Below are 15,713 nucleotides of genomic sequence, written 5' to 3'. Positions count from 1 at the left end.
GCAGGTTGTTTTTTCAGGGAATGCTCTCGGGATAAACGGGGTGAGGGAAGGAAAACAGAGCAGAGAATGTTGCTAAGCAAGGATGTGGTCTCCAGTGGAAAAGAGCAGGAGCCTGATCCCGTGAGATGATGAAGAGAACTCTCCAGTAGAACCCTCCGTCTGTGATGGTAGAAATACTGTGTCCTCACTGTCCAATACGATGCCCACAACCCACCTGTCATACCTGAGAATTTTAAATGTGTTAGGTACAGGGGCGCCTGGGTGGCTCAGTCAGTTAACCATCCAACTTTGGCTCAGGTCATGATCTCACGGTTGGTGAGTTTGAGCTCCGCATCAGGCTCTCTGCTGATAGCACAGAGCCCACTTCAGATCCTGCATCCCCCCTCCTCCCTTTTTCTCTCCCCCACTGGTTCTCTCTCAAAACAAACAAACAAACAAACAAATGTAATAAAAATAAAATGCCTTAGCTACAAAACAATAAGAAAAACAATAAAATATGCTAGCTAAGAAACTGAAATTACATTTTAATTGTAATTTAAATTTAAACCGTTTATGTGCGTACTTCCTACTGTATTGGACAGCACGGCTTTAGAGCATGAATTGCATCAGATTCAGGCCTGCCTTGGCATTGGCACCTTTTGTACATCCCATAGTCCGTCACTGGCTGTGAGCTGCCCCCACCAGGTTCCCCAGACCACCTGGCAATGTGGCTCCCTTTCAGCTGATGGCAATTCTCTCAAAAAGGGAATGGCTATGAACCTTGGAGCCCACACTCATAACAGAGGTTTAGATTGGAGCCCTAGTAGGTAAAGAGCGTCTGGCAGGTCACCAACAGCATTCACACAAGAGTCCATGATCATGTGCAAGGATAGAAGGACAGAACCTAGTGTACTTTACACATCACCTCAGTGCAATCACACACACACAAACACACACACACACACACACACATACACACACAAACCAGACACACACATACCTACACACACACAAACAACATGGCATTTCCCCAATTCATCAATTATGTAAACATTTGGGCTTCTTACTACTTTTTTCTTCATCACAGTGCTATTTGTGCTCATGTGAAGGTTCAGCTTTTCTTGTTAAGAATAATGTCAGAATACAGATGCATTGACACAGTATTCACAAAATGGAACTTCCCTTATGTAGTTTTCAACATAGCAGTTAAAAACTCCATACATATTTTAGATATTTTGGTAACCCATAAAGGATAAAATGAGCATTTAGAAAATATAAATGTTGACAATGAGTTTATGCACAGAGAACAAATATTGTCCATTTCACAGACAATAAGGAACCAAAGGGAAAGAGCATGGGAGCATGTAAAGCATGTAATCTAATACTTTTACACTTATGCAGAAAGGGCGTATTTTATGATCACTAAATATGAATAGTTAAATTGTTTTCCACACATGCATACGGAGATAGAATGAATGTACTAAAATAGAATGAAATGTCTAGGAACGACTTGTTGGTGTCTACAATGAACAATGCAATTAGTTCTTCTATTTGGTGAATTTCCAGAGTCAGTTCCTTCCTTTAGACAATTGACCATATATGCAAACCATTTAGCTTTTTTCTCTCAAGAATAATTGCAACTGAAAATAAAGTAACTTGCGAATTCCGAGAACAACACAGACACTTAGTTCCGTTTTACTCACCTTTTTTTACCTTCTCTGCGGATCTAAGCTATTTCCCAATCTCATTCCTAAATACAGTTCTGAGGATTGGAACAAAGACATGCAGAATCATTCAGTGTCTGCAGTAAATACGAAGGTGGACTATACCAGCACTGGCTCATCCATAATTTTTTCTTTAAAAAAGAAGCTTTCTCACGATGACTTCATGTGGTACCAGAGATCTGCACGTTGCCTCTCAGAGGTAGAAGATGAAGGCAGTCCCAAACTCTCAGTATGGTTTCCCGAATACAATGACCTGCCTGTGTGACTATGAGACCCTTATGAGCAGGCGAGAGGGTGCCATGACTCTGAGATGTGGCTGGGCTGGCACACAGAACCAAGTCCCTTCCTCCGCTGACCTCTCTGGGGAAAGGATGCCCCACACTCTTGATGAGCCCTGTCACTGAGCTGCCCAGACATGGCAATCCTCAGGGACAATGACTGTGGGGGACAATGCCAGAGGAGACCAATCGGACTCTTATTAGTTCACATATCTCACAGAGGACAAGTATCTCGCTAGACCTCCCAGCTACCTTAGCTCCCATCTGTGAATGACCTAGATGTTTTACAAAACACTTAAGAATTTTCCCTCACAATTGCCCAAAATATTTACATATAAACATATAAGGAAGATTCCATTCAGTTACTTAATTTTCAGTGTAAATATGTGAATGAATTCTTCATTTAATTTCATTCATAACCAAGGTATATGGCATCACAGAGCTAATAATTAGGCACATTCTAATCTTCAGTGTGAATATAAAGGAGGGCCACCAAATTCTACCAAACTTCTAACATTCTAGGGAAAATAAACCTCAAATCCTCTAAAACACTGTACAGTTTATAACCATATATTTTAATGATATACTCAAACAATTGAAAATTTTTGTCTTTTTAATAAACACGTATAGTTTACTTAAATTCAGCTAGTCTTTGCATTTAAGTTCCAAATGATTTTGAGTTTACCAGGAGAGTTAAAATAATCATTACAGAAAAATGGAAGAAAGTTGATGGGTGGTTTGTGGCTGGTTCTCGTAGATCCATAATTTCCAGTTCATTTAAATAAATGAACTAAGTCTAAGAAATAAACTACCTCCTGTTGACAACATTCTTACATTTGCATTTTCTCAGTTATTCCCATACCAGGTAGACAACAGCCTGATACTTACAAGAACTGGCAAAGACAATACACTCTGGTGTCACACCTGCTATTAATTTCATCCCAGACCTCGCTCACTGCTGCCGGGCTCAAACTGCTCAAATCACTTTGATACGTGTGCGGCATTATCTAGTGATGCTGACCCAAGTTTCATAGCATTGTGGTCACAAATACGCATGGTACAATCTCAATCTTTTTGTACTTGTTGAGGCCTGATTTGTTTTCTCTTTTGTCTTAATTAGTCTCCAAGCCCACCGTGGAGCCCAACATGCCCAACACCAGGCTTGAACTCACACCCTGATATAAGACCCGAGCTGAGATTAGGAGTCAGATGCTTAATCAAAGGAGCTACTCAGTTGCCCCCATGCCTGATTTGTGACCCAGTATTTGATCTATTCTGGAGAATGTTCCATGTGCACTTGAGAAGAATGTGTATTCTGCTGCTTTAGGATGGAATGTGGTGGATATATCTGTTAAGTCCATCCAGTCCAGTGTGTCATTCAAAGCCATTGTTTCTTCATTGATTTCTGCTTAGATGATTTGTCCATTTATGTAAGTAGAATGTTAAAGTAACCTACTTTTATTATATTATTGTCCATGAGTTCCCTAATTGTTTTGTCTATTTGGGTGTTCCCATGTCGAGGGAACAAATATTTACAATTGTTAGGTCTTCTTGTTAGATTCTTCCCTTTATTAGTACTTAGTGCCCTTCTTTATCTCTTGTTACACGCTTTGTTTTAAAGTCTAGTTTACTGATACAAGTATTGCTACTGCGGCTTTCTTCTCATGTCCATTTGCATGATAAATGTTTCTCCAAGTCCTCATTTTCAATCTGTGTGTGTCTTTAGGTCTAAAATGAGTCCCCTGTAGGCAGCATAGATGGATCTTGTTTTCTTTATGCATTCTGACACCCTATGTCTTTTGATCGGAGCATTTAGTCCATTTACATTCAGAGTAATGATTGAAAGATATGTATTTGGTGCCATATTATTTCTTGGTCTGTCATTCTTTCTGCAGACAGTTTCTATTTCTTTCTTGTCTTTGCCACTTTTGGTCTTTCTTTTCCACTCAACGACATCCTTTTCATACTTCTTGCAGGGCTGGCTTAGCGGTCACAGACTCCTTTAGGTCTTTTCTTTTTTGGGGCGGAGAGGGGTTTGGGGTTTTTAGCGGCTTAAAACAATGATCGTTGTATTATATCTCATGGTCTTGTGAGAATTCAGGAATTCAGGCAGGGGCTCTGTTTGTCGATCCATCTGTTTCGTATGGTATCAACTGAAGCCACTCAGTGGCATTCAGCTGCTGGCTGGTCTGGAGGATCCAATACTATTTCACTCAAACGTCCGGTGTCTTGTGAGCATGTGTGGAAGACTGGGCTCAGAAGGGTGCCTCTTCCTTTCTACGTAGGCTAGAGCTTCTCTGTGTGGTCTCTTTACCTGACCAGCCAGACGTTTTAACAGAATTCAGGGCCCAAGTTTAAGAGAGCAATCCAAGGAGATGAAGTGAAATCTACCAGCAAAGTTTGGGATTGAAACTGGCGCAGCACTACTCCTACGACTTCTAGTAGCCAAAGTGGGAGGTTTTCCCAGCCTCAAGTGGAAGGGGTGTAGATTCCAGCTCTTGGTGGAGAGTTGGGGGGAAATGTGAAAGAATTTGCAGCAATCGTTACTCTGTCACAGTATTAAATTACCGTTTTACAAATGAAAACATTAGAGCACAGAGCGGTTAAGCATCTTGTCAATATAATACCAGTAGGAACGTGACGGCGTGGAGATAAGTGTCTCCCACATTTGCTACATTGATAGGGTTGGTTTTTAGACTAAATGTGAAGTTTATCAGGTTTAAGCGATGGTGGAATGGTTTAAATAAACATATTCTTTTAAAGATATAAATTCTATTATGCCAAGTCAGTTGCCTGTATGAAGAAAGCCAAAAGGATTAATTACTACATTTGTAGAGTATTCTAGAACACAGGATTGAAAAACTAACGTATTTTTACGCTATGAATTTTCAGATGATGGGTAAGGTGCGAATATTGTCTAAAGGCCTCCTTAAATTTCTTATACGCATAGGGTTTGTTACCAGAATGAATGCTTGGATGCTGGAAAAGGGATGAATTAATTCTAAAAGCCTTCCTACATTCCTTACAGTTAAGGGGTTTCTCACAAGTATGAATACACTGATGTAGTGTAAGTTTGGGGCACAATCTAAAGGCCTTCCCACATTCCTTACATTTATAGGGTTTCTCACCAATATGAATTCTCTGGTGTTGTGTAAGTTTTGAGAGTAATCCAAAAGCCTTCCCATGTTCCTTGCAGTCATAGGATTTAATCCCAATATGGATATTATGGTGCGAAGTAAGTTTTGAGTAACGACTCAAGGCCTTCCAACATTCCTTACGTTCATACAATTTCTCACCAGTGTGAAGTCTGTGGTGAAGAATAAGATGATAACCATCACTAAAGGTCTTTCCACATTGCTCACATTCACAGGGTTTCTCACCAGTATGAAGTGTGTGATGTACTCTAAGGCCAGAGCCACACAGAAAGGCCTTCCCACATTCTTTATATTCATAGAGTTTGTTGGCAATATTAAGCTTCTGATGTCAAGGAAGGTTGTACACTGTCTAAAGGCCTCCCCACATTTTGTACATACATAGGGTTTCTCACTGGTATGAACCCTCTGATGGAGAGTAAGTTGACCATGCACTCTGAAGGCCTCCCCACATTCTTTACATTCATAGGGCTTCTAACCAATACAAATTTCTGATGTACTTTAAGGTCTGGGCCACTATGAAAGATTCTCCACATTCCTTGCATTCATAGGGTTTCTCACCAGTATGAATTCTGCGATGAAACGTAAGCTGTTGGCATACTCTAAAGGCCTTTCCACATTTTTTATATTCATAGGGTTTCTCCACAAAATGAATGCTCTGATGTGCAGTTAAAGATGTGTCGTTTTGGTAAAAGGGCACTTTTTGAGGTGTAATTTTCACTTCACTGAAATATCCCTCCTGTCCTTCAAATTTTCTTTTGGATTCCCAATCACCGTTTTAAAATTTAAAACCTAAGGCCATCGCTTTATAATTCTTTCCATTATCTTCCACGAGGGGGACTTTATTTCATAAATGTCTTTTTCTGAAGATAACTTCTTGGTCTCATACCCGGTCTCTCAATCTGTGTATCACCTCCTTCCTTTCCTCACAACTTTCCAGGGCTCTATTCCTTGCTGCAATAAGGAAATCACATCTGGCTTCGAAATGAAGCACCCCGGCGAAGCCCATCACTGATCCATGGGCCATGGTTTAGAAACTGAAGAACTAGTCAGTCTTCCTGGGGGTTTACCCGCCTGGAGAAGCAGAGTTCACAGAGGCCAGAGCTGGGATGTCACGCCTGCCTCACAGCGATGCTCGGTGTAAGCAAGGATGTGAGGAAACCTGCAGGACCCAGCCTCCAGCATGAACTCCTTTAGCTTTTGTTTGGGAAACTCTTGATCTCTCCTTCAATTCTGAATGATAGTCTTGCTGGAGAGAGTCTTCTTGGCGGCAGATTTTTCCCATTCAGCATGTTGAATATATCACACCCCTCCCTTCTGGCCTGCCAGGTTTCTGTGGAGACATTTGCAGCCAGCCTCATGGGTCTTCCCTTGTAGGTTAGGGCCTTCTTTTGTCTTGCTTTTAAGATTTTCTCTTTCTCACGGTATTTTTTCCAATTTAATTACAATATATCTTGGTCTGGGCCTGCTTTTGTTGATTTTGATGGGAATTCTCCATGCCTCCGGGATCTGGATGTCTGTTTCCTTCCCCAGAATAGGGAAGTTTTCAGCTTTTATTTCTTCAAATAAATTTTCGGCCCTTCTCTCTTCTTCTTCTTCTGGGACTCCTATAATACGAATGTTATTATGTTTGATGGAATTTCTGAGTTCCTTAATCTATTCTCGTGTTCCATAATTCTTCTTGCTGTCTTTCGTTCAGCTTCATTGTTTTCCATTATTTTGTCTTATATATCACTTATTTGTTCTGCTGCTTCTTCCAGCCTTCTGTTCATTGCATCAAGCCTGTTTCAAATCCAAGTTATTGCGTTTTTCATTTGTGACTGACTGCTTTTTTAAATTTCTTACCTCTGTGGTAAGGGTCTCCCTGGTATCTTCTATGCTTTTCTCAAGCCCAGCAAGTATCCTTATGACTGTTGCTTTAAATTTTCCATCAGGCATGTTACTTATACCTGTCTCACTTAGATCTCTGGCCATGATCTTATCTCTTTCTTTCCTTTGGGAGGAATTCCTCTGTCTTGTCATTTTCCCTAAGTCTCTGCCTTCTGCTCTGTGTTAGGAAACCAGTTATGTTTCCTGCTCCTGAGAGTAATGATCTTATGAAGAGGTCAGAAAGAGTCCTGGAGGTGTACATGGTGTGTGCCACATGCACTCTGCAGCTGTACTTTGGCTGCTTTATCCTCCTGGTTAGCGGTGTGCAGAGGCTCTCCTTCCCTGCTGTGGGTAGCGTTTGGTCCTTGGCAAGAATGTGGTCAGTTTAAATAGGTGTGCTCTGGTCTGCCCATGAAATGTGACCTGATACTTCTTCCACTAGAACGGAAGCCCTCAGAACTCTCTGGTCAGGAGATGTGGTGCGGATGAGGGTCTGTGCTGGTCTTCTGGGGAGGGTCTCACTGCACTGGGACTGAGGCTGGCTTAATCAGGAGGGGCAGTCATGCCAGAGCACATGGGTGTGAGACACAGTATAAGCAGGTTAGGCAGTCAGTTTGGGGCTGAGCTGCTTTCCGCACGTGGCTCTGTATTTATGCTGAGGGACAGAGGAGGGAAATGAGACCAGCTGGCACCTTTGTGCCTGGAGAGGAGTCTCCATGAATGCTACCTCTCAAAGACTCACTCTAGGAAGACCAAGTATCCTTCCCACATGTGCCCCAGGTGCTCTTCAGATCACTGTTTGCATGCTGCCTGCCCCCAGGTTGTGTGCCTGACTTCTCTCCAGGAGCAGGGCAGTGCCCTCAGGTCTCTACCCCATCCAAGCCCACTGACCTTTAAAATTACAGGCTTTAAGCCCTGCCAGTTGCAAAAACTCATGAAAATCAGCCTCTCTTGCTATCCTAGCCAATTGCTTTTTGGAAACGTTCTCCTAGTATGTTCCCCTGTGTCTCCTCTCTCTCTCTCTCTCTCTCTCTCTCCCTCCCTCCCTCCCTCCCTCCCTCTCCCTCTCCCTCTCCCTCTCCCTCTCTCCCTCTCACCTTTCTCCTTGACCCTGGCTCCCCCCTCTGCAGCAATCTGTTTCTGCCCTAAACCACATATCCATGCTCCCTACATTCTTCAGTGTGGCTTCTTCATCTCAATTGTGGAGTTTGTTCTGTCTTCAGGTTGATTTCTAGGGTATTTACAATGACTCTATAGTTATCTAGTTGTATTCGAGGGACAACAGGAGTCTAGGGTCCTCCAACTACACCGCCATCTTACTCCTCCCTCCCAAATTGTTGTTGATATTAATAATATTTAGCCAACCAGTATGAACCTTACCTAACTTTCTTCTGAAGGCATCAATCAAAGATCATTGTACACTGAGTTCTGGTCTCTTCTTCCTTCCAGGTTCATTTTGTTATTGTTTTTTGGTCTCTATTTCATTTATTTCTGCCCTTATCTTTGTTATTTCCTTCCTTCCTCTAACTTTGAGTTTAGTTTGTTCTTTTCAATTCCCTGAGATTTGAGACTTTTTTTTCTTAGTGTAGGTTTTTATTGCTGCAAACTTTCCCCTTAGATTGGTTTTCTATCAGCCCACAAATTTTGGTAAGTAGTTTCTATATTTTCATTTTTTCAAGGTATTTCTTGATTTCCCTTGGATGTCTTCTTTCACCCATTGGTTTTAGGATAGTGTATTATGTAATTTCCACAAATCTGTGCCTTTTCAAGCTTTCCTTTGGTTATTGACTTTTCCTTTCATACCATTGTAATAAAAAAATAATAATTTCATGAGTTCAACCCCTTACATTTTCTAGGACTTGTTTTGTTTTGTATATTGTCTTGTGATCTCTCCAGGAGAATGTTTCTGGTGTGCTAGACAAGAATCTGTATTCTGTTGCTGTTGGATAAAATGTTCCATATATGTCTGTTAAATTTTTTAGTGTAAGGTATGGGTCAAGCCCAATATTTCCTTGTTGACTTTCTATCAGAATGATTTATCCACTGTTAATATTTTAATATTGACGTCCCTAACATTTTTGTATTGTTGTCATTTCTCCCCTCGTATCTGTTTGTATTTGCTTAATATATACAGATGCTTCATGTTGGGTCCTGTATATTTACTATTGTTATTATCTTCTTGACGAATTGTCCCCTTTATTTAAAGAAGTTTTTGTTTATTACTATTTTTGGCTGAAAGTCTATTTTCTGCAATATGAGTATAGCTGTGCCTTCACTCCCAAACTTAAAAAACAACGAGCACCAATCCTCCTCAAACTCATCAAAGAAATTGAAGATAAAGGATACTCCCAAACTCATTTTACAAGGTTAACATTATCCTCATAGCAAAAACAGATAAAGACTACAAATAATAAATAAAAGAAACATATAGACAAATATCTCTGATGAATATAGATTGAAAATTTTTCTACAAAAAATTAGCAAACCCTAGTGTAGCACACTAAAATGTTCATACACCATGACTAAGAGGGATTGATAGCAGGGATGAGGAAACATACACAAATCAATAAATGCAATATACCACATCAGTACAATGGAATATAAAAACCATATGGCTTTCTCAATAGATTCAGAAAAGCATTTCACAAAACAAAACATCTTTTCATGGTAAACACACTCAACAAATTAGTTGTAGAAGGAATGTGCCTCAACATAATAAAGGCCATATATGACAAACTTGTGGTTAACATACTCCGTGGCATAAGGTTGAAAGCTTTTACTCTAAGATCAGAAACAAGCCAAGATGCCTACCCTCACTACTCTTATACAAAACAGCAAAACAATACTGGAATTCTTAGCCTGAGCAATTAGGCAAGAAAAGAAATAAATGATACCCAGTTAAAAACAAATACAGGTCTTTGGAAATGACATGGTCTTATTTACAGAAAATTCAAGATACCACTAGATACCACCAAAACCTGAGGGAACTAATCAACAACTTTAGTAAAGATGCACAACAGAAACTCAACATACAGAAATGAGTTACATTTTTATAAAATAAAAAAATACGTGAAAGTATTTTTTTTCTTTTCTTTATTTTAATAATTTATTGTCAAGTTAGCTAACATACAGTGTATGCAGTGTAATCTTGGCTTCGGGAGTAGATTTCCATGATTCATCCCTTATATACAACATCCAGTACGCATCCCAACAAGTGCCCTCCTCAATTCCCATCACCCATTTTCTCCACTCCCCACCCTCATCAACCCTCAGTTTGTCCTCTGTATTGAAGGGTCTTTTATGGCTTGCCTAACTTACGTTTCCATCCATTCCCCCATGGTCTTCTGTTAAGTTTCTCAAATTCCACATATGAGTGACAATATATGATATCTGTCTTTCTCTGACTGACTTATTGAACTTAGCAAAGTAATGGTGCTGGGAGAACCAGAGAGCAACATGAAGAGTCATGAAACTGGACAACTTTCTTACATCATTCACAAAAATGAACTCTAAATCAATGAAAGATCTATATGTGAGACAGGAAACCATCAAAATCCTACAGGAGAAAACAGACAACAACCTCTTTGACCTCAGTTGCAGCAACTTCTTACTTGACATGTCTCTGAGGCAAGGGAAATAAAAGCAGAAATGAACTATTGGGACATCATCAAGATAAAAAGTTTCTGAACAACACAGAAAACAATCAACAAACTAAAAGGCAACCAATGGAATGGGAGAAGATATTTGCAAATGACATATCAAATAAAGGATTAGTATCCAAAAGTCTATAAAGAACTTAACAAACTTAACACCTGAAATACAAATGATCCATTGAAGAAATGGGCAAAAGACATGAATAGACACTTTTCCAAAGAAGACATCCAGATGACTAACAGACACATGAAAAGATGATCAACATCGCTCATCATCAAGGAAACACAAATCAAAACCACATTGAGATACCACCTCACAACGGTCAGAGTGGCTAAAATTAACAAGTCAGGAAACAACAGATGCTGGGAAGGATGTGGAGAAAGGGGAACCCTCTTGCACTGCTGGTGGGAATGCAAACTGGTATAGCCATTCTGGAAAACAGTGTGGAGATTTTTCAAAAAATTAAAAAAAGAATTACCCTATGACCCAGCCATAGCAATACTAAGAATTTATCCAAGGAATACCACAGCACTACTTTGTAGGGGCACAGGTACACCAATGTTTATAGCAGGGCTATCAACAATAGCCAAATTATGGAAAGAGCCCAAATGTCCATCAAGTGATGAATGGACAAAGAAGCTGGGATGTGTGTGCATGTATATACATACATACAAACATACATGCAATGGAATACTACTCAGTGATAGAAAGAATGAAATCTTGCCACTTCCAATACCGTAAAAAGATTTTTTCATCCCACATTCATGATAGCATCAAAAACAATAAAACACGTAGGATTAAATTTAACCAAGGAGGCAAAATAACTCTACACTTAAAACTACATGAATTGATGGAAAAATTGAAGAGAATTAAGATATCCTGTGCTCATAAATTGCACCTTGAGAAGGGCACTTGTTGGGATCAGCACTGGATGTTGCATGTAAGTGATGAATCATGGGAAACTGCCCCGAAACCAAGAGCACACTGCATACACTCTATGTTAGCCAACTTGACAATAAATTATATTAAAAATATTAATATTGGGGCGCCTGGATGGCGCAGTCAGTTAAGCGTCCGACTTCAGCCAGGTCATGATCTCGCGGTCCGTGAGTTCGAGCCCCGCGTCAGGCTCTGGGCTGATGGCTCAGAGCCTGGAGCCTGTTTCCGATTCTGTGTCTCCCTCTCTCTCTGCCCCTCCCCCGTTCATGCTCTGTCTCTCTCTGTCCCAAAAATAAATTTAAAAAAAATATATTAATATTGAAAAATGTCCACAGTATTCAAAATCATCTCTAGATTCAATGCAATCCCTATCAAAATTTGAGTGGCATTTTTCACAGATAGAGAAAAAACAATCCTGAAATCTGTATGGAGCCACAAAAGTCCCAATTGCCAAAGCCACTTCAACAAAGAAGAAAGAGCTGGAGGCAGCCTACTTCCTGATTCAAACTATCTTATAAATATCTAGGAATCAAACCAGTATGTTATTAGCTCAAGAAACAGACACATACACCAACGGAACAAAATTAAGAGCACAAAACTAAACCCACCCACATACAGACAACTACTACTGGAAGAAGGAGTCAAGGATATTCATGAGCAAACATAGTCTCATTAATAAATCGTCCTGAGAAAACTGGGTAAATACATTCAGAGAAATGTATCTGAAATTGTAAAGCTCCTAGAAGACAACATAGAGAAAACAATTCTTGACATTGGATGCATTGACAGTTACCAAATGAGGCTATTCTAATATTGTCCTATCAACTAACATAGCTGACTCTTTGTGATCCAAATTTCATTGCAAAGACTTAAAGACTGTGACTTCTAAATTTTTTAACTTACTGTGTCTATGGGGGTATAGTTTGTTCCATGGAGCTCTTGAGTGGTACAAGATTCTACTAATAGCCAATACTCCCACCACCTCCTGGAAAGTGTATTTTTTTTTTCCTTTCAATGTGACCTGCAGGGATAAACTGTTACCACATAGCCTAGGATACATTTGTATTTTAGAACATATTGGGAATACATCATGTATGAGCCTGGCACTTCTAAGTAGTAGAAGCTCAAGGAAACATATTTTCTTGTTCTAATCATCTTCACAAAAGGGTTCACACAAAGATTGGCCTACAGGACATTGGATATGGACCACATTTTGTGCACGAGCATGTCTGTGGGTGTGTGTGTTTAATAATGTATTAATGTATATGCTGCTTCCATCTAAACGCAAATGAAAATGTAACACATTGTGGCAGACTGAGGAGACTCATTCTGCGGGAATAGAGATGGTTTTTCTAAGACGAGCAGTGAAACCTGGGAGAGGTTCATTTCATGCTAGAAAGAACACATTGTTAGCCAACATGCTTCCTTTAAATACATTAAAACCGAGTTCTCATTAGAGATAAGTCACTACAGAAGCTTTCCAAAGAGAGTCTGGCAGAACTGTTTCATGTTTCCAAGTGCTTGAAATGGGGACTTACAAATGTGAGAAAGCATTATGTGTGACCTGCTACCACAGATTCGGGGGGACGGGACCATGTCAAAGGCTTTGACCACTGATCAAGACAGGCCATTGATCATGGAGATCCCAAATAACCCGATCAGTAGAAACGTCCACGATGCTTCTCTGAGACTCAACACACAGGTACAACTGAACAGCCTCATCTTGAAAAGAGGTTGAAACCATTCTCAGAAATGGTTTACAAATCAGAAGAACATACACTTCCTAGAGACCTCGTAGATTTCATTCACTCCAGTGGTTAAAATAAATCCACCCAACAATGTAAATCAATAGAATTAAATTTTTTAAACGGAGCAAGTGTGGGAACCCAGGGAAGCCCCCCAACGTGGACCTCAACAGCATATTGATCACTGTGAATAGAAGCTACTGGGAAAAGAGCAGGTGGGAGGACATCACACCCTCCTCTGTCCCCCTGGAAGCAGGAAATATCTCCCAAATGAAATGACTGTGAAGTACAAATGACCACTTAGCACCACAGATAGGGACCTTAGAGCTGAGAAGGCTGTAGAAATAAACCTGCTACTTCTTTACTAACCCACTACCTCAGCCCACATTCCACTTCGCATTCCCTGCTAACTGCAGCTCCAAACCCCAGTTTTCTTTCTCCTGTCAATTCCACGCTCATCTATTGTCTCTCTATAAAAAGCATAAACACCACCTACTTTGCTCATTTCTTTGGGACTCAATGTCCAGATTGGGCCTCCGTGTGCAGATAATAAAACTTTGGGTGTATTCTCCAGTTACTCTGTCTCATGGCAACTTAATTCCAAAACAGCGGGGAAAGAAGGAAATGTCTCCTCCCAGAAGTCAGTGCCCTGTCTCTAAGGCCACCTAGGGGAGCCCTTCCTCTGACCCCTCTGATCTCCAGTCATCCATCCTCTCCTGTCCACATCTACACACAGCCCCCCTTTCCCCTGCAAACCACGAGTCCACACACAGTGGTTCCCAGTCTGCACCATCAGATCTCAAACATGCCACAACACCACAGCTGTGAAAGAAGGCTCTCACCCGTGTCACAAAACAAGCATCCAAAAAGCAGACACCTGTGAAGGGTGGAGTTGGCAGGGGTCTGTGACCTGCTCCTGCCTCCTCCGTGAGCCTGGTCAGAGCAGGACTCTGGCCAACAGTAGCTGCGAAACGTGCAGACTAGGAGGTACAGGAGGGTCTCACGGGGGTGACGGCGCTCTGATGACTGATCCAGGAGTGAGTTTAGCAGGACGCAGAGGGCGTGTTCAGAGTGCAGTCACCTACACCGCACACCCTGCCGTTATGCTAACGTGTGACAGTCCTAAGGCCAGGACAGGGCTACGAAGGTAGGGATGCATGAACTGAGGACCCCGTACCTTCTCTGTGCTGACTTGGACCACACAAAAGAGTCCCATGTTGGAGAAAGGGAGTGCTGTCCATTGCAGTGAGGGGACCCCAAAGCTGCCGACAGGGCTCAGTCCTGCTAGATACTGCAAGTGCCCTCACTATTTTGTGTCTTTGCTGATTGGCAGTAAATCTGCTGGTTGAGAATTATGTTTTAGGCATATATGCTAACTAACTTGGATGTAAATTTAAATAAGTGAGTGAGTGAGTGAATGAATGAATGAAGGAATTCTGTTTCAGGGGAGAACTCAAGATGGTACAGAAGTAGAGGGACTGGGATTTCCCTCATCCCTCAAGCACAGCAGCATTGAGGTCAGAATACTTGGAAAACCCCGAAGTACAGACTGTGGAGCGACAGAACAATGTCCACAGGTGAACGGGGCAGCTTGGCGGGACACAGGCGAATGTGTGGGAATTGAGGGGGATAAAACGGGCGGCGTTGGCAAGGAGCAGGGAACCCCTTCTGTGGAGAAATAAAAGGAAGAGGAAGAGAGGCTGTGGAAGTCTGGGATTGTATTTGGACATGAGAAAAACCTCTGCGGACCACAGACTGGGGAACGAGAACTTAGGGAAAGCCAGTTTCTACTTTGAGAACATCCTTAAGAGCTCCAGATGGGAGTTCCGGGAGCCCAGCTTTCTCCCAACTGCCACCTTGTGCATGCCTGGGGGAGGGGAGCCAGCCAGCCTGGTGGGATATGGGGGCACGCTGGGATCTGGGAGCAGTCCCCGCCCTCCAGTACTGGGGAAAGAGGGTTATTACCCCCCAAGGGCAAAAGACCCTGCAGGCACCAGCCAAAGTCCCTTTGTCAACTGGACACAGTGGTGCTATCCCAGGACAGGTCCATCCACACCGGGACTCCTGAAGACATCGGGGTTGGAAACCCAGCCCAGCCCAGGGAGGCACAGACACTGTGGGGTGAGACAAACTGAGGCCGTGTTGCTGTGAGGGCGGCATGGTTTGGGACACATGGTCTGGGGAGGAGAGACTGGGGGTTCACCATTGTTCTCCCTATCACCACATGGTGGGGCTTCGCAGGACAGTGGCCCCCAGTGGAGGTGGGCCCTGCTTACACCAAACCCCGCCCCTCCATGCCTGGTAACTGCTTATCTACCCCAGTGACATTGACACTGACTGAGACAGACAGCCCCTCCTCAAGACCAGCACATT

The sequence above is a fragment of the Lynx canadensis genome, chromosome B2, assembly GCF_007474595.2.
Source record: "Lynx canadensis isolate LIC74 chromosome B2, mLynCan4.pri.v2, whole genome shotgun sequence".
Classification (NCBI taxonomy): Eukaryota; Metazoa; Chordata; class Mammalia; order Carnivora; family Felidae; genus Lynx; species Lynx canadensis.
The sequence above is the reverse complement of the archived record's forward strand: the minus strand, read 5'-3'. Positions refer to the sequence as shown.